At 45.9% G+C, this 18225-nt stretch overlaps 1 pseudogene; it reads left to right on the top strand.

The window, feature by feature from the left end:
- Nucleotides 1–18225, top strand: part of LOC132824818 (Ig heavy chain C region-like) — a 59224-nt pseudogene that overhangs the window by 21175 nt on the left and 19824 nt on the right.

Below are 18225 nucleotides of genomic sequence, written 5' to 3'. Positions count from 1 at the left end.
ATAAAGTACCAGTTACAACATTTTAAATATGTGCATGATCACAAAGTTAATATTCGGTACTCCTTATCAACATCCAGATTTTTGGCTGTGAGGGCAGGAGCTGGTGGCTGGGGAGTAAAGAGGTCAAACGAAGATTCTCTGTACTGAGATGGAGGGAAAACATCCCAAATGCAAGGATTTAAGTTTAACTTCGTTATCTTGGAAAAAGAAGCTCAAGTTCTTTATAAACTATTGCTAATTTAACCCTGAAGAGCACAACTTGTAACTCAATGTTTGATTCAGAACGTAATGTAGTAATTTCTCATTGCTCAAATTCACTGAAGGTGCATGTCATATTAGTCAGTATTGGCTGTTCTGCTGAAAAGAGAATTTTATTCCTTTTACTTTTCTGCTGCTTTAATAATTCTATGTTTAATGAAAGATCTGGCCATAATAAACCCAGGAGTAATTACAGGTCTCTGACCCAGAGCAGTGTAATGACCTCAGTATTTTGGCTTCGATTAATTGATGACATCAGTGAAACAGTGTGGATGTGATGTTGCCTCTATTATATTAACCATAAAAACACTTTATAAGCTTGATTTAAACAAATAGCCATTAACTGGGAAAATGCCTGACTCCATGGATATACATGCCAGCTGGCCAGCATAGATTATAAAAAGTGCAAAGTATTCAATGGAGATATTCCAAGGCTAGGAGACCAGGAGCAGGTCACACTCTTAATTGGAGCCAAACTTTCACCACGGCAATGAATTTGGAGGAAGTTTGGAGTCGGGGAGGTGGTGACGACAAGAGGAAAGAGAAACAATGAGGTGGGGTGAAGGAGAGGAGCCATTTCTTCAGTTTTTTCACTCTGGCTGCATTGTCCAGAAATGGAACCTCAATATTGATCAGCAAGCAATTTCCCATCTCAGCGTTTTGGATTCTTCAATGTTGGTACTATTGTTTAAGAAAACTCTGTCTCTAATATTAAACTCTCAGGGAGGCAGTCCAGCAGCCTCCTTACTGTGGCTGCTGGTGTCTGGACTGGCATTCATTGCATCGCACGAAACATTTTGAAGGAATCAATGGTTCTCCAACATTCCCTTTTCACACAGCTGTATTGCAAACGAAACATAATTAAACCGCATCAAAATCCGATCAAATCAAACTTGCTTCCTCGTGGTTGTACTCAAGTCTGGCAAACTTTGATTCCCATCCTCCTGACAATCAAAATGTCCCCAGCCACAAGTCCTCATGAAGCACAAATTAAACAAAGGACTTACACCAATAAATGACTTGCATCTTATGAAAACATGAAGATCAAAAGGCTCGATTGAGTTTTTACAGCATTTTTTTAAAAAGAGGAATCATTCTGAATCATCAGGAATAATGCACATACTGGGAGAGGCTGTGATCTGGAATGGTGGTGTTTGTTATAGCACTGGGAGATGTTTTCAAGAGGAATTTCCTACAGAAATCTTACAGAAACTTTTTTTGTTAAAAAGTCATTTTCTAATGATATAACTGCAGTATCTGCTGATTTTTTCAACTTTCGCACAGGTTTGCAGCACACCATGGTCTGTTCGTTTTTGAGGAACAGGGTGAGGGGAGGTGGGCCATGCAATAGCATTGGCAAGCAAAGAGTTAAGTAGTCAATATCTTCAATATGTCTACCCTCATTGCTTAGAAATGAACAACTGATGACCTGAACATTGAAGGGCAAGAAATATTGAATTAAAGACTGTGTGTTAATGCATGGTAAATTATTCACTGGCAAATAACTGGGAGGTGGGAGAATTGGTAAAATGACAGAGAGGGAGTCTGGCACCTTCCCATTGCTAAGCCATGCTGACATAAACCAGTTCTCTTTGACATCTTGACTCCCCATGAGCTGTCAGGCCTGCCTCCCTCATTTCCCTGATTGCGCCCACCTTTGCCGTCTCAGCAATGGTCAGTATGATTAATAGGGCTCACTCATGTGCTGATCTGTCCTCCCTCTTACTGGACTAGCAGATCTTGAAACTAAGCCGCACTATCAACTGATGAGTAACCCTGGCAAGAATCTCTTCATTGGCCACTACTGGCAACATACCACCCTTGGCATAGGCCAAAGCCTCCAGGTTTCAGTCCCAGCATCAGGTCTGCTGCATTAACTGCAAGCTTCCACCGAAAATGTCTTTTTACCACATTAATGATAGAGCAAAGATTATATACCAGTCAGTAATTTCTTTAATGTGAATGAACAAACTGTGGAAGTTGACAATCTGAAAGAAATACAGAGGTTGCTGGAGAAACTCAACATATTTTGCAGTATCTGTGGAGAGAAAGCAGAGTTCACATTGAGTTGTGACCCTTCTTCAGAGAGATCTGAAGTTCTGAACATGAGTCATTCAACTAAAAACATTAACTCTGCTTTCTCTCCACAGATACAGCCAGACCTGCTGGCTTTTAGTAGACAGTAACACCTTGTATACAGCTTACTTTTCAATGACCTCAGTTTCTGGAGAACCAGGATCACCAGCTCCCTTGCACTTTCAGCAGGTGACATTTTCAGAGCTGCAAATGGTCATCAAGTGCTATTAAGTCAATTTAAGCAAACATTTACGTTCAGAATAAAAACATTGTTAGAAACTTGAATAGGAGTGTCAGGATCTCAAGCCACTGACAGGCAGGCTGGAACATGGAAATGAAGGATGTCACAAACCCATTCCTTCAATACTTTACATGGGTTGCATAGTCTATAAAAGTCTCAGATAAAGAGCTTAGGGCAGTTATAGAACAGCAACAAACTGACCAATTTCTCCAGTGAAGAGCTTTGTATACTGGCTCTACACACAGGATTGAACTTTCCTCATCAATGGCTATTGGCTCAGCAATTGCAAACATTAATGGTGGCACAGAAAGGTTTGCCACTCTGTTTTCGTTCCAATTACACCATTACCTCTTTAGATTGGGCCATTTCATTCTTGGAATAGTGACCCAGCAACAGCTTCCTGATCAGGCCACATCAGCAGCATGCCAATATTAGTGGTGCCATCATTCACAGCAGCACTGGCTCCAGCTCTCATTCCAAACAGCAGGGCTCCACCACAATTCACAACAGTATTACTGCAAAAGTCTTGTTTAAAAATAACACCACAATCTAACTTCTAGGAAAAACACACACTTGGGAGGCAGAGCCCAGCAGATTCCCTAATGTGCTAACTATGGCCTGGAATAGGGTATTTGATATTATTCCTGCATGTAGGCAGAAGGAAATGCCTACATAACTTCACAGGAATTGCTGGTTCTCCAGCAAGAACCTTTATTCCAAATACAATATTAATCAGTAATTAAATTGAAGTTTGGATCAAATTGACACTTTAATTTCTCCAGTTGTTCATGACAGACTATAAGTTTCATTTCCATCGCAGTTTGGATTTTCACACTTAAAATGCCTGCAATTGGTGATAATAGATAAATTAATTTATTTAAATGAGCTTTTGCCTCCATCCCACAATTGTGGGACAGCTGTTTGAAAGACTGAAGATTCTGGATTCAGGACTGCAGCCTGCATTCAGCCATTTGTGTGAAACTGGTCACTCTCCAGATGGGTGACTGCAATAGATGGTGAATTTGTTCTTCAAAACATTTCAAGGATTTGAAAAATACTGTTGCTGGTGATAATTAGAGACAGTTCTTGAATATAGTTATATTCAGAGTTTAGAAACTTCAACAACAAAATGCAAGCTAACTTCCAATGAAGTGTCTTTGATGTCCAATCCTAAAAAAATATTTTTGAAAAAAAATTCTGAAGCCCTCATAATGATACAGGTAACAGAGAGGCAGTGATGCAAACACTCTTGTCTGGAGTGATATTCCCTGCACTGCTGTGTGACGTTTCCTGAAAAGTCCCAACGATACTTTACAGTAACTGCCAACTCACCAGTAACATAGAACATAGAACATAGAAAAATACAGCGCAGTACAGGCCCTTTGGCCCTCGATGTTGCGCCGACCGAAGCCTACCTAACCTACACTAGCCCAATAACCCCCATATGCTTATCCAATGCCCGCTTAAATGACCATAAAGAGGGAGAGTCCACCACTGCTATTGGCAGGGCATTCCATGAACTCACAACCCGCTGAGTAAAAAGTCTACCCCTAACATCTGTCCTATACCTACCACCCCTTAATTTAAAGCTGTGTCCCCTAATAACAGCTGACTCCATTAGCGGAAAAAGGTTCTCACTGTCAACCCTATCTAAACCCCTAATCATCTTGTACACCTCTATCAAATCTCCCCTAAACCTTCTTTTCTCCAATGAGAACAGCCCCAAGTGCCTCAGCCTTTCCTCATATGATCTTCTTATACTTCCTTTCTATTTTTTGTACTCTGAATGAAGCAAAACATTAATCACATATTGGTTTCAAACTTACTTTTCTCATGATAGACTTTGGAGTGTAGAGTTTTCCATTGACCTTGTACTTTGGGCTGTCAGGTGATCTGCAAATGGTCAGAAAAGTGCTGTTCAGTCATTTTAAGCAAACATCCACATGCACAATAAAATCATTATTAATGTGAAAAATTGAGTAAGTATTTCTTGCCATTGACAGCTGGTTTTGTAAAACCACTTCAAGACACAATTACAGTCGATGGTGATTTATTTCCCCAAAAGCTTTATTGGCTGTTTGCAAGACAAGATAGTGAGGCTGGAGTGTGGAAGCAAAGAAAGGGAGATATGATGTAACAACTCCATTTCTTCAATGCTTTATTCTTGTTACAATGTCTTAACTAAAGAGCTCTAGACCCAAATAGAGAGTAGGCCCCAATTTTCCAATGTCTCCAATGAAGACCTTTGGTACTGTCTGTACATATAGGGCTGAATTTTCCAAGTCAACTGGCATTTGCCAAGATTATCACGAGTCAGACCAAGTGGAGGGGAGTTCAGGAGGAAAGCCCACCTCCCTTCTGCACCATGATGTTATCCTATCAGTGGGGGGGCAAATGAAGTCATCAACTGAGAGCCACTCATGGCAGTCTGAGTTGTGAATAATAGAGCTCCTCAACTCCCACAGTGGGTTTTGGCCGGCAAATCTCTTTAGTGCAGGCTCAGCAATACCCACCACTAATGGCAGCAAAGAAAAGGTCGCTGCTCTGCCTTCACTCTGTTGATTCCTGATGAAGGGCTTTTGCCCGAAATGTCGATTTTCATGCTCCTTGGATGCTGCCTGACCTGCTGTGCTTTTCCAGCACCACTCTAATCTAGACTGTTGTTGTTAGTTCCTGGGATCAGACCATTTCAATAATGGTTTGTGACCATACAGCAACTTCTGTATTAGCTACTGTCAGTACCATGCCACCTTTGGTGCTGCCAATCGTCACCTTTGACTCCAACTCTCAATTCAAGCAGCAGGGCTTCACAAGAATTCATAAAATTATGACTACAAATGTCACTGTGTGAGAAAGAACACCACCTTCCAACTTCCGGATGTAACACATATTTTATGTGTTAAACTTACTGGGGTAACTCGGGCCTGGAATGAGGTTTGCTACATGGTTCCTGGATGCAGAAGGAAATATCCAAATAACTTCACAGGAACTGTGTGTTCTCCAGTAACTGCCTTTGAGAAAAAATTATAAAATGAAATACGAATTATACGAAAGATCAAACATATTTTCTAGTTATTGCAAACAATCATGGAGAAATATTTTCCATATCCCTTGCAGTTTAGATTGTTAACCTTACTATTCCTGCAACTGGTTAGACAAGATAAATTAAGTCCTTAAGTTAGCATTTGCCTCCAGCTGCTACTGAGTGCCAGCTGCCTGAATGGCTGAAGACTCTGGATTCAGTATTGAGTTCAGCTTGAGTTCATCTGCTTTTGTTAAACTTCTCACAATCCAGATGGATCCTGCAATCAGTACTGATTTTGTTGTTCAACCCCTTTCATAGGTTTGATGGACACAATAGCTGGTGATAGGGTGAGAGCGTGATGGGATACACATTTCTTGAATATATTCATTTTAAGAGACTAAAATGATCAGGGACAAGTAACCCAAATTTGAATTCTTAAAGGCAAGCAATTTTGAATTCAAGCTTCTTTGATGTTCTCTTCTAAAACTGTCTGTTTTGAAAAAAAACCTCTCTGACCCAAAGAATAATGTAGATAATAGCGAGGCATGCTATGGTCGGGAATGGTGTTCTCTGCATTGCCATGTGATGTTTTCATGAGGAGTCCCTACATTATCTTACCATAACTGCTAGCCCACCAGCAATTTACTTTCACTTTCTTGTACTCGGAATGAAGCAACATCATGGTCACGTATTGTATTAAACATCCTTTTTTGTGACCGCCTGAGATTTGGAAGGCATGGTTTGCCAGCTCCATCGCAGTTTAGGCTGTCAAGTTTACCAGGCCTATAATTGAACAGACAAGTTTAGTCACTGAAATCAGCATTTGCCCCCATCTACAATTATGTACCAGCTGTTGGAATGGCTGAAGGATCTGGATTCAGTATTGCAGCTCTTATTCAGCTGCTTTTGTTAAACTGCTCACACTGCAGAAGGATGACTGCATTAGTTGGTGATTTTTTTGTGTCAAACTTACAGAACTGATTTGTAAGAAAGCAGAGCGCAGGTAGGGGGCGAGGCAGAGAATGTCTGGGAGAAGGGATTTTTCTTTCAGTATAGACCAGAGAGGTCAATGGGAGGTAAACCGTTCAGGGCCGGGCTGAGGAAGGGGAAACATTTCACTGAAGAGATTTGGATGCTTTCCAGCAATGGCTTTTCCAGCAACTCTGTTTTTCTTTCTGATTTACAGCATTCGCAGTTCTCTCGGGTTTTATTCGGATACTTTCTGTTGTTCTAGTTAAATAAGACCTTCAACCTGTAGGAACAAAGCCAGCATTAGGGATGCAAATGTAGTGCTTTGTGACCACTGCAACTGTCCCTGGAGACATTAGGTTTCTAGGTTCTTCGCAATGTCCGCAGCTAAAATTAGTCATGAAAAAACACTAGGTCTTGTGTTCACAATTGGCTGACGGCTGGTATGAAATTGCTGGATACTCAGGGATTCAGGATCACATTCTTTGATCAACCCTTTTAGTGAAATAGATAAACTTCCAGACATAGTAGGACAATGGAAAACAATAGGTTTCTCTTTAAAACTTTCAAAGGGGATTTGAAAGTCACCACAGGCACAATGAAGGGAGCGGAGGAGGTTGGAACCCTAATTGTTCAATATATTTGTCCTTGTTTCAGAGTTCAGCTATCTAAATGTTCAACTACAAACTGAGATCTGAACATTGAATGGACAAGCAATTTTCCACTGACCACTTTTGAATGTTTTGAATTGATGCAATTATTTTTTAAGCAAATAAAATCTCTAATCTTTCAGAAAACTGCAAACATTATAGACATATTACAGCAACTTTGTTAATGGGGCTGCTGTGGGCTGGTGTTTGTTGGATTGCTCTGGCATGTCCTCATACAGAATTCCCACCATAGAACTTCCAGGAAGTGGCATGGATTGTCTTTCACATTGTTGTCTTCTGGATGCAGCTTAATTAAGTCACACATTGGACTAAAACTTGTGATCACCTCATTCATTACTGGAATCTCTTCGGCCTTGGAAATGTCACAGTTTTCATATCTGCAATTGGTGTTACAGCGCAAATTCATTGATTTTAAACAAACACTTGAAAACTTCAACCCCTGGAAAAATCTCTGAAGATTGAGGATTTCAGCATTAGAAACATGTTTGTTGAAACTTCATATTGAAACTCCAATGTGGCATTTAAATCAACCTACCACATCCCATACAAACCCGGGATGGTTTAGATATTCAACACGGGTATGTCTCATCTAATTGTAACTTTAAATCCACATTCTTGCCTACCCTGAAAACCTTCCACCACCCCTCCCCCAACAGTAATCTATTTATCTTTGCCTTTAAAATATCCCATAGCTCTGCTTTAATGATTTTTCAGATATTCCACATTTTGAGAGAAAAACAAACCACCTCATCTGTTTTAAAAGGACAACCACTGACGTTTAGACAGTAACCCTTCATTCTCGCCTCTTCTGTCAGAGGAAACATCTTCTTTCTATCAAGTTTCCTCTTCCTCCCCTAAACACAAACTGCCCCAAGCCTAGCCTATCCAAATTTCCTTTGTACGACAAGTCACTCAGTAGGTACCGTTCTGGTCATCATTTTTCCGAACTGCCTCCAATGTATTTACTTCCTTCCTTAAACAAGGCGACCAATAGGAATTAGAGCATTCAAGATATAGGCTCACCAGTGCTCTCCACGTTTGTATTTATATTCCCCGCGATAAAATGAAAACATTTATTCGCTTTACTAATTACTTACTGTACCTATATATTAGCACTTTGTGATTCATGTGCTGTTACACTCTGATCCCACGGCGTTACAGTGAGAGATTTTTTAAATGAAATCTCCCCCCTTTTAAAAAAACCGTTGCTTTTCTTCCTGTCAAATGGACAACTTCACATTTAAGCACGTAAAACTCTATTTGTCAGGTCTTTGACTACTCACTTAACCTATATTTCTCTGTAGCATCCCAAAGTCCTCTTAGTTATTTTTTTTAACCCTTCATTTTCTCATCAGCAAATCTGTCAGTTGCATATTCATTCCTTTGTAAGTCATGGACTGTTAGTTAATACTTGGATAATTTGAGCAGAAACAGATTTTTAAAAAATGGCTGCTCAAGTTGTAATTTCCTAATCATTCTGAACTCGTTTTTTCTCTGTTCCAAATAAACAGCAAAGTAACTGTGAACATTCATGTAAAACAGGATGAATTCCCTGGAGCTAATTAGCGAATAACAAAGTAACAACAAAATTCTAGTCAGCGTCTCTCTCCCTCACCATGGATAAGGGAAAATCTTGAAATGTAAGATGCCTGTAAGGCAAATGGATACTATAAACTCCTAACGTTTCACACAGTAATTAAGTAGAACTGTAGTCCTTTTCATCTTTGCAACAGATACGGGTCTGTAAATTCGCAGATAGGTTTACTAGTGAAAGCAGTAAGCAAGAAAGCACAGTGCGCGCCAACCCGTGAAACTGCCATCTGGAACCAAGCTGTTTCTGCCCAGTTTCTAACGGGGACCTTTCGCATGTGATAACCACTACACTACAGACACCCGCCAGGCTGCCGGTTCTTTCGGCTGCTGCTGCTCAGAGTTGTTCAGCATTGGAATTTGCAGCCGTTTCACGCTTCACCTTCCTGTTCAGGAGAGCTGGTTGTTGACCAGCTTCATTGGCCTCTAAACCCAGCGGCTTACACCATTCGACCATAGCCCAGACGCAGCAGTCATGCATTTTCATACATTGTCAATGGTGCTCTTCCAAGCAATCGAAGCAAAGTCCCAGGGAAATGGTTCCACGATCCCTGCCCTGCTCGCATTGCTGTTGGGATATGCCGAGCTACAATATCAATTTTACAACAGATCATGATAGCCCTACAATCCAAACAAAAATCAATGGGAAGCTGATTCTACCTTCTGAGACGTGTTTGAGTGACAAATGTAATGTGTCTGTGAGAAAGTACATTCGGTTACGATTCGATAAAGAAACGGTGAGCTGTACGACAGTACTGGAATTTAGATTCTTCTTTTGGTAAATGATTTTGCCCATTGCTCGAAACAGAACAACTTTCGCAATTACACGTAACATGAGAAAACATCGGACTACAGGAAAAATGTACAAAGCTGAGCAGACCGTGTGTCGGATTATCCTGTGTAGCGTAGTTACACTTACCGCGACTGTTTTGCAGTAAAAGAGTCCCAAAGAATGTTCTCCACCTGAAAAGCTGAGTTACCATTCGAATTCGAGAAGGACAGATCACATTGTGAGTCTGTCCGAACCCCAGAGCCGGTACGAGTTGCCAGTTTCCTTCTCTTGTACCTTAACCGTGCAATTTGCTGCAGAGCTGTCCACACCTGGACATGAGTCCCATGGCTGCCAGCTGAGTTGGAAACCTGTGTGGGAATCGATGAGAAGCGACTCAGTAAAGTTCACTAAATTCCATGGTGCTTATTAGAGATGCACAAAACACAGTTTCTGAACATTATGACAGAATTCAAAAGGCAGCGCCCCCACCCCCACCCCCAGGAGATGTCAAAGAGGTGCTAACTGTATGTGACTGCTCTTTGTTCTCCATGTGAAAAGCTCTCCTGCCTGAGTCACCTTCACGTCTCTCGCTGTTGACTGAATCAGCGAGAAGGAGTTTCAGCAGAGCTACACGTGCCTCACTGTGTTATTTTCCCCCCACCCTGTTTGCCTTTTTCTGCTCCCCTGTGATGTCAAGAAAACAAAATGGATACAATGTCGTTCGGTAGCCTTTCTGTCATTTCCTCAGTTTCAGTTCCAACATGACTGAGATTTCGGGGGCACACGTTAATATTAGTGACTCTATGATAGGACAAGTCCAGAGCTTCATCTCAGACTGCAAATTCATCCATTGCTGTTGCTGATGGAGTGAGCCACTGACATGGTAACTACTCCAAAACACAATTCAGGTTTTCGGATGCTGATTTGCACACTTTGAAAAGTGGCTGACATCTTCCAAATGAGGCCCCTTCAGAGGCTGCTTTGGCGTACAATTGACAGAGAGACTACGTTAGGAATCTGTGGTGCACTGTGACACCAGCACATCAGGTTTCGCCTTGGCTTTGCTGGCGCGAGGAAAGCCAATGCCCTACTTATTTTAGCGGAAGGATCAGAGCACGGTAACAATACTCTTCTACACAATGGCCATCGGTCATCATTAACTCTCGCATTGCCAGTTACTCTCAGTTTTAAAGGGTTCTGTTTCAGCAAACGGACCTGGAGTCAAGTGACCAATTTACAGAAATTCTGTTCCAGCCCAGTTTCAGTGGGAAGACACAGGGAAACGTCCTCTAGCTGTTGGTGTGATGGCCCCTTCCTCTCAGACCCTGAGAACTTCGCATAAAACAAAATCTTTGTGCAATCTTTGTGCACGTGACGTGTCTCCTACATGTGCACTGGACATGACAGTGGGGTCAGTCTGCTCTCCCCCGGTTCAGTAACAGGGACACAGTGGGGTCAGTCTGCTCTCTCCTGGGTCAGTGACAGAGACACTGTGTAGTCAGTCTGCTCTCCCTGGGTCAGTAACAGGGACACAGTGGGGTCAGTCTGCTCTCTCCTGGGTCAGTGACAGAGACACAGTGGGGTCAGTCTGCTCTTCCTTGGGTCAGTGACAGAGACACAGTGGGGTCGGTCTGCTCTCCCCTGGGTCAGTAACAGAGACACAGTGGGGTCAGTCTGCTCTCTCCTGGGTCAGTGACAGAGACACAGTGGGGTCAGTCTGCTCTTCCCTGGGTCAGTGACACAGACACAGTGGGGTCAGTCTGCTCTCCCCTGGGTCAGTGACAGAGAGACAGTCCTCTCCTTCCCCCTTCCACTTGTCGATGGTGGTGATGATGTATGCATTTGGACATGCTGCTGGACAGAGTCATGCTCTTGGAGAAAGTGAGGATTGCAGATGCTGGAGATCAGAGTTGAAAATCATAGTGCTGGAAAAACACAGCCAGTCAGACAGCATCCGAGGAGTTGGAGAGTCGATGCTTCAAGCATAAGATCTTCATCAGGAATGAGATGGGGTCCTTGGGGGCTGAGAGATAAATGGGAGGGGTGGGGTGGGACTTGGGGGGGAAGGTAGCTGGGAATATAATAGGTAAATAGAGGTGGGGGTGATGATGATAGGTCAGAAAGGAGGGTGAAGCAGACAGGTGGGAAGGAAGATGGACAGGTAGGACAGTTCAAGAGGGCCGTGCTGAGTTGGATGGTTGGATCTGAGATAAGGTGGAGGGAAGGGAAATGAGGAAACTGGTGAAATCTACATCGAACCCGTGTGGTTGGAGGGTCCCAAGGTGAATGATGAGGCGTTCTTCCTCCAGGCATCAGGTGGTCAGAGTTTGGCGGTGGAGGAGGCCCAGGACTTGAATGTCCTTGGTGGAATGGGAGGGAGAGTTAAAGTGTTTTGCCACAGAGTGGTGGGGCTGTTTAGTGACTGTGTCCCAGAAGGAAACTGAAGACAGAGTCTTTGAAGAAACAGGGTCTGGGTGGGTTGCACTTTGAAGGGTCGGTGTGGACTTGTTAGGCTGAAGGGCCTGTTTCCACACTGTCAGTAATCTAATCTAACAATGTTCTCTGCAACGTTTCTCAAATAGGTGTCCTGTGTCCCCAATGTAGAGGAGACCACACCAAGAGAAACGGACAGAGCAGATGGTGTGTGTGGAAGCACAGGTAAATCTCTGCTAGATGTGCAAGGATCCTTTGGGGCCTTGGATGGAAGTGAGGGGATGGTGTAGGGACAGTTTGCACCTCTTGCGATGGCAGGGGAAGGTGCCAGGAGTGGAGGGTGGCTTGGTGGGGGGTGTGGCCCTAACAAGGGATTCGCGGAGGGAATGGTCTCTGCAGAACACTGATAGGGTGGGGAGGGAAATATATCCCTGGTAGTGGGGTCTATTTGTAGGGGGCAGAAATGGCAGAGGATGACTTGTTTTATCTGAAGGGTGTTGGAGTAGAAGGTGAGGACTGGGGTGTTCTCTCCTTGTTGGGATTGGAGAGGTGAGCTTCAAAGACGGAGGTGCAGGAAGTGGAGGAGATGCACTGGAGGATATCATCAACCATGTAGGAGGGGAATCTGCGGTCCTTGAAGAAGGAGGCCATCTGGGATTTTCAATGGTGGAATTGGTCCTCCTGGGAGCAGAGGAAGGCGGAGGCAGAGGAATTGGGAATAAGGGAAGGCATTTTTATAGGAGTGGGGGGGTTGGAGGAGGTGTAGACCAGGTAACTGTGGGAGTCAGTCAGTATGAAGTAGATGCCCATGTTGACCCTATCACCAAAAATGGAGATGGAGAGGAAGAGAATGGAAGGAGAAAGGGGAAAGGTCCCTTCCTAACATGGTGCCATTATTTAAAACAGGTGATAAGGAAAAGCCAGGGAACTATAGACTGGTGAGCCTGCGGTCAGTGGTGGGTGAGATTTGAGAAAAATAATCAAGTTAAAAAAGTACATGAGGAAGGACAGATTGTTTATACATGGAGCTTGTGGAGAAGCCTGTATAGGGACAGCTCGGGAGAGGTTTTTGTATCCGGACAGTGAAAGCTGAATGTTGGATTACTTGAGGTGGAGTTGTCTTTTTTTTCATTTGTTCAGTTAAGTGTTTGATTTCTTTTTAATATATATGTTGGATTTTTAGCATGCTTCATAATGAATCTGATCGTTTAATTTAGTATATAACGTGCTAATGAAAACTCCTTCATTGTATGATGAATGTTACTGACGGCCTGCAAGAGATACTGAGTGTGAAGACAAATAGATTTAGCAAAGTGATTACACAGCGAGATCATTCAGATCGATAACTGTCCGTCAGGGAGGGTACGAAGGTGGTTTCGAAGTCTCCTGTGGTTATTCCTCTCTCAAACAGATATTCCAATTTGGGTAAGTGGTCATCAGATCTTGGGCAATAACAATGAATTTTATGTTAAACGGATTTGTTAGGATTTCAAAGAATCATATTTTTTGGGAACTCTCCTGTGAGGGGCACAGGCAGGAGATTCTGCGGGAGTGAGTGTGAATCGAGGAGAATACGTTGCTTTTCTGGTGCCAGGGTGAAGGATGTCTCAAAACGTTTGAAGTAGATTGTCAAAGGAGAGAGTGAGAAGCTGGAAATTATTGCACATATTGATAGGAATGACATAGTTAGAGAAAAGGTTAAAGCTTTACAAAGTGCATGCCATAGGTTAGGTAGAGAATATGAAAAGTCGGAATCTCTGGTTTACTTCTGGTGCCAAGTTCTAATGAGGGAAGGAATAAAAGGACAGGGCAGATAAAACAATGGTTGACGAGGTGCTGCACTGTGCAGGGAGTCACTTTCTTGGAGCTCTGGGATCTCTTCTGGGACAGAAAAGACCTGTTTAAAAGGATGGGTTTCACCTGAACTAGAAGAAAGTGAGGACTGCAGATGCTGGAGATCAGAGCTTAAAATGTGTTGCTGGAAAAGCACAGCAGGTCAGGCAGCATCCAAGGAACAGGAAATTCGACGTTTCGGGCATAAGCCCTTCATCAGGAATGAGGAAAGTGTGTCCAGCAGGCTAAGATAAAAGGTAGGGAGGAGGGACTTGGGGGAGGGGCGATGCAAATGCGATAGGTGGAAGGAGGTCAAGGTGAGGGTGATAGGCCGGAGTGGGGTGGGGGCCTAGAGGTCAGGAAGAAGATTGCAGGTTAGGAAGGCGGTGCTGAGTTCGAGGGATTCGACTGAGACAAGGTCGGGGGAGGGGAAATGAGGAAACTGGGGAAATTTAAGTTCATCTCTTGTGGTTGGAGGGTTCCCAGGCGGAAGGTGAGGCACTCTTCCTCCAACCGTCGTGTTGTGATGGTCTGGCGATGGAGGAGTCCAAGGACCTGCATGTCCTTGGTGGAGTGGGAGGGGGAGTTAAAGTGTTGAGCCACGGGGTGGTTGGGTTGGTTGGTCCGGGTGTCCCAGAGGTGTTCTCTGAAACGTTCCGCAAGCAGGCGGCCTGTCTCCCCAATATAGAGGAGGCCACATCGGGTGCAGCGGATGCAGTAGATGATGTGTGTGGAGGTGCAGGTGAATTTGTGGTGGATATGGAAGGATCCCTTGGGGCCTTGGAGAGAAGTAGGGGAGGAAGTGTGGGCGCAAGTTTTGCATTTCTTGCGGTTGCAGGGGAAGGTGCCGGGAGTGGAGGTTGGGTTGGTGGGGGGTGTGGATCTGACGAGGGAGTCACGGAGGGAGTGGTCTTTTTGGAACGCTGATAGTGGAGGGGAGGGAAATATATCCCTGGTGGTGGGGTCCGTTTGGAGGTGGTTTTCCTTTAAGGAGCTCTCTTCCTCCCTCTACAAGGATTTCAGTGAGTCTCTCTCTCTCACTGCACCCACCCCACCAGGTCATCTCCTCTGCACAGAAGTTCTTCAGCCACGTTCTCAAACAGACTCGTTACCACAGCCACATCTCCTTCCTCAGCACCTGCCTACGGAACTGACTGACCCCGCACGGACTCCGGACTACGTTCCGACCAACAAAATTTGGACCCAACCTGTACCTGCAACAATTCCGAAGCCTCCAGCAACAGACCTCCCTCCGGATCCTCCGCTCCACCGTTGCAGCCATGCGTCGCTACCTACATTCCCTGCAATCAGCCCTACCCCAGCTCAGGACAACACTCTCACCAACTTGCAAAGGACCTCTACTGCTCTTCATCTACAGAAGAATCCATACACTAAACAAACAGTTCTTCCTAGCCATATCAGAAATTAAAGACAGTAAGTACCGAAAACTTTCATGTACTTACCCCTACACTCTGTGTTCCTCAACTGTTCCAGAATCTTCCATCGGCCTCCGTAATCAGTCGGACGCCATTAACCACGTGGCCGCTACAGCGCACGCGGTTCCAACCGCCGCCCCCGACCGTGACATCACTTCCACACCCACCGACCTCGCAGCCTCCGTGATCGCCGAAAAGACAACCGCCTCCACGATCGCCAGGAAGACCATCGCCGACGGATTCGCGACCCCCGCGGCTATCGGGAATAACAGCGTTTCTTTCGTCGCCACAGCCATTTCCGCCCCTTGGGTTGCCGTTGCCACAGCCACTTCCGCCCCCAGTGACATCACTAACCTGCACGACCACAACGCCTCATGTATCTCCGCCCCCACGCAGACCTTTGTCACCACGTCTAACCCCATCCCCATGCCGATCTCCGTCACCACGTCTAACCCCACCCCCTCGCCTATCTCCGTCCCCGCCCCTGTGCATAACCCCGCCCCCACTCCCAGCTCCAGTCCCACAGCAGGTCCTAGCTCCCAGCCCTGCCGTGTTTCACCATCCCTCCAGACCTCCCCCTCTCTGAGATGAAAGATCAGTCCTCAGCAGAGGCCTCACCTTCATTCCCCTACGCCCTTGGATTAATGAGTTCAAAACGCGGTGAGACATTGAACAATTCTTCCGCCGCCTTCGCCTCCATGCCTACTTTTTCAACCAAGACTCCCGCCCACCCTCTGACGACCCCTTCTCCCACCTCCAACACCACCCCATCCACCTAGACACCCCGTGCTGGCCTCGATCTCTTTATAGCCAACTGCCGCCACGACATTAACCAACTCAACCTGTCCACCCCTTGTACCCACTCCAACCTCTCACCTTCGGAACGTGCAGCCCTCCACTCCCTCCGCTCCAACCCCAACCTCACCATCAAACCGGCAGACAAGGGAGGCGCGGTAGTAGTTTGGCGCACTGACCTTTATACCACTGAGGCCAAACGCCAGCTCGCGGACACCTCCTCCTACTGCCCCCTTGACCATGACCCCATCTCCCACCACCAAACCATCATCTCCCAGACCATCCATAACCTCATCACCTCAGGGGATCTCCCATCCACCGCCTCCAACCTCATAATCCCACAACCTCGCACCGCCCGTTTCTACCTCCTACCCAAAATCCACAAACCTGACTGTCTCCGCCAACCCATTGACTCAGCCTGCTCCTGCCCCAGCGAACTCATCTCCGCATACCTCGACACGGTCCTGTCCCCCTTAGTCCAAGAACTCCCACCTACGTTCGGGACACCACCCATGCCCTCCACCTCCTCCATGATTTTCGCTTCCCCGGTCCCCAACGCCTTATCTTCACCATGGACATCCAGTCCCTGTACACCTCCATCCCCCATCACGAAGGACTCAAAGCCCTCCGCTCCTTCCTTTTCCACCGAACCAACCACTACCCTTCCACTGACACCCTCCTTCGACTGACTGAACTGGTCCTCACCCTGAACAACTTCTCTTTCCAATCCTCCCACTTCCTCCAAACCAAAGGAGTTGCCATGGACACCCGCATGGGCTCCAGCATCTCTTCGTAGGATATGTGGAACAATCCGTCTTCCGCAACTACATGGCACCACCCCCCATCTTTTCCTCCGCTACATCGATGACTGTATCGGCGCTGCCACGTGCTCCCACGAGGTGGTTGAACAGTTCATCCACTTTACCAACACCTTCCACCCCGCCCTCAAATTCACCTGGACTGTATCAGACTCCTCCCTCCCCTTCCTAGACCTTTCTATTTCTATCTCAGGCGACCAAATCAACACAGACATCTACTATAAACCAACTGACTCCCATAGCTACCTAGACTGCACCTCCTCCCACCCTGCCCCCTGTAAAAATGCCATCCAATTTCCCAATTCCTTCGTCTCTGCCGCATCTGCTCCCAGGAGGACCAGTTCCAATACCATATAGCCCAGATGGCCTCCTTCTTCAAGGACCGCAGATTCCCCCCAGACATGATTGACGATGCCCTCCACCGCATCTCCTCCACTTCCCGCTCCTCCGCCCTTGAGCCCTGTCCCTCCAGCCACCACCAGGACAGAACCCCACTGGTTCTCACCTACCACCCCACCCAACCTCCATATACGGCGTATCATCCACCGTCATTTCCGCCACCTCCAAACGGACCCCACCACCAGGGATATACTTCCCTTCCCTCCACTATCAGCATTCCAAAAAGACCACTCGCTCCGTGACTCCCTCGTCAGATCCACACCCCCCACTAACCCAACCTCCACTCCCGGCACCTTCTCCTGCAACCGCAAGAAATGCAAAACTTGCACCCATACCTCCTCCCTTAGATTAGATTACTTACAGTGTGGAAACAGGCCCTTCGGCCCAACAAGTCCTCACCGACCCGCTGAAGCGCAACCCACCCATACCCCTATATTTACCCCTTACCTAACACGACGAACAATTTAGCAAGGCCAATTCACCTGACCTGCACATCTTTGGACTGTGGGAGGAAACCGGAGCACCCGGAGGAAACCCACGCAGACACGGGGAGAACGTGCAAATTCCACACAGTCAGTCGCCTGAGTCGGGAATTGAACCCGGGTCTCAGGTGCTGTGAGGCAGCAGTGCTAACCACTGTGCTACCGTGCCTTGCGGTCATTCCCCTCAAGAACAAGTATACCGTTTTGGATACTTGTTGGGGGGATGACTTACCAGGGGCAAGCAACGAGGTTCAGGCCTCTGGCACAGAGCTTGGCCCCGTTGCTCAGAAGGGAAGGGTGGAGAAAGGTAGAGCGATAGTTCTTGGGGACTCGATAGTGAGGGGTACAGACAGACGGTTTTGTGGGGGCGACAGTGACTCACGTTTGGTATGTTGCCTCCCAGGTGCAAGGGTACGTGATGTCGCTG

This window comes from Hemiscyllium ocellatum, chromosome 19, assembly GCF_020745735.1.
Source record: "Hemiscyllium ocellatum isolate sHemOce1 chromosome 19, sHemOce1.pat.X.cur, whole genome shotgun sequence".
Lineage (NCBI taxonomy): Eukaryota > Metazoa > Chordata > Chondrichthyes > Orectolobiformes > Hemiscylliidae > Hemiscyllium > Hemiscyllium ocellatum.
The sequence above is the reverse complement of the archived record's forward strand: the minus strand, read 5'-3'. Positions and strand labels throughout refer to the sequence as shown.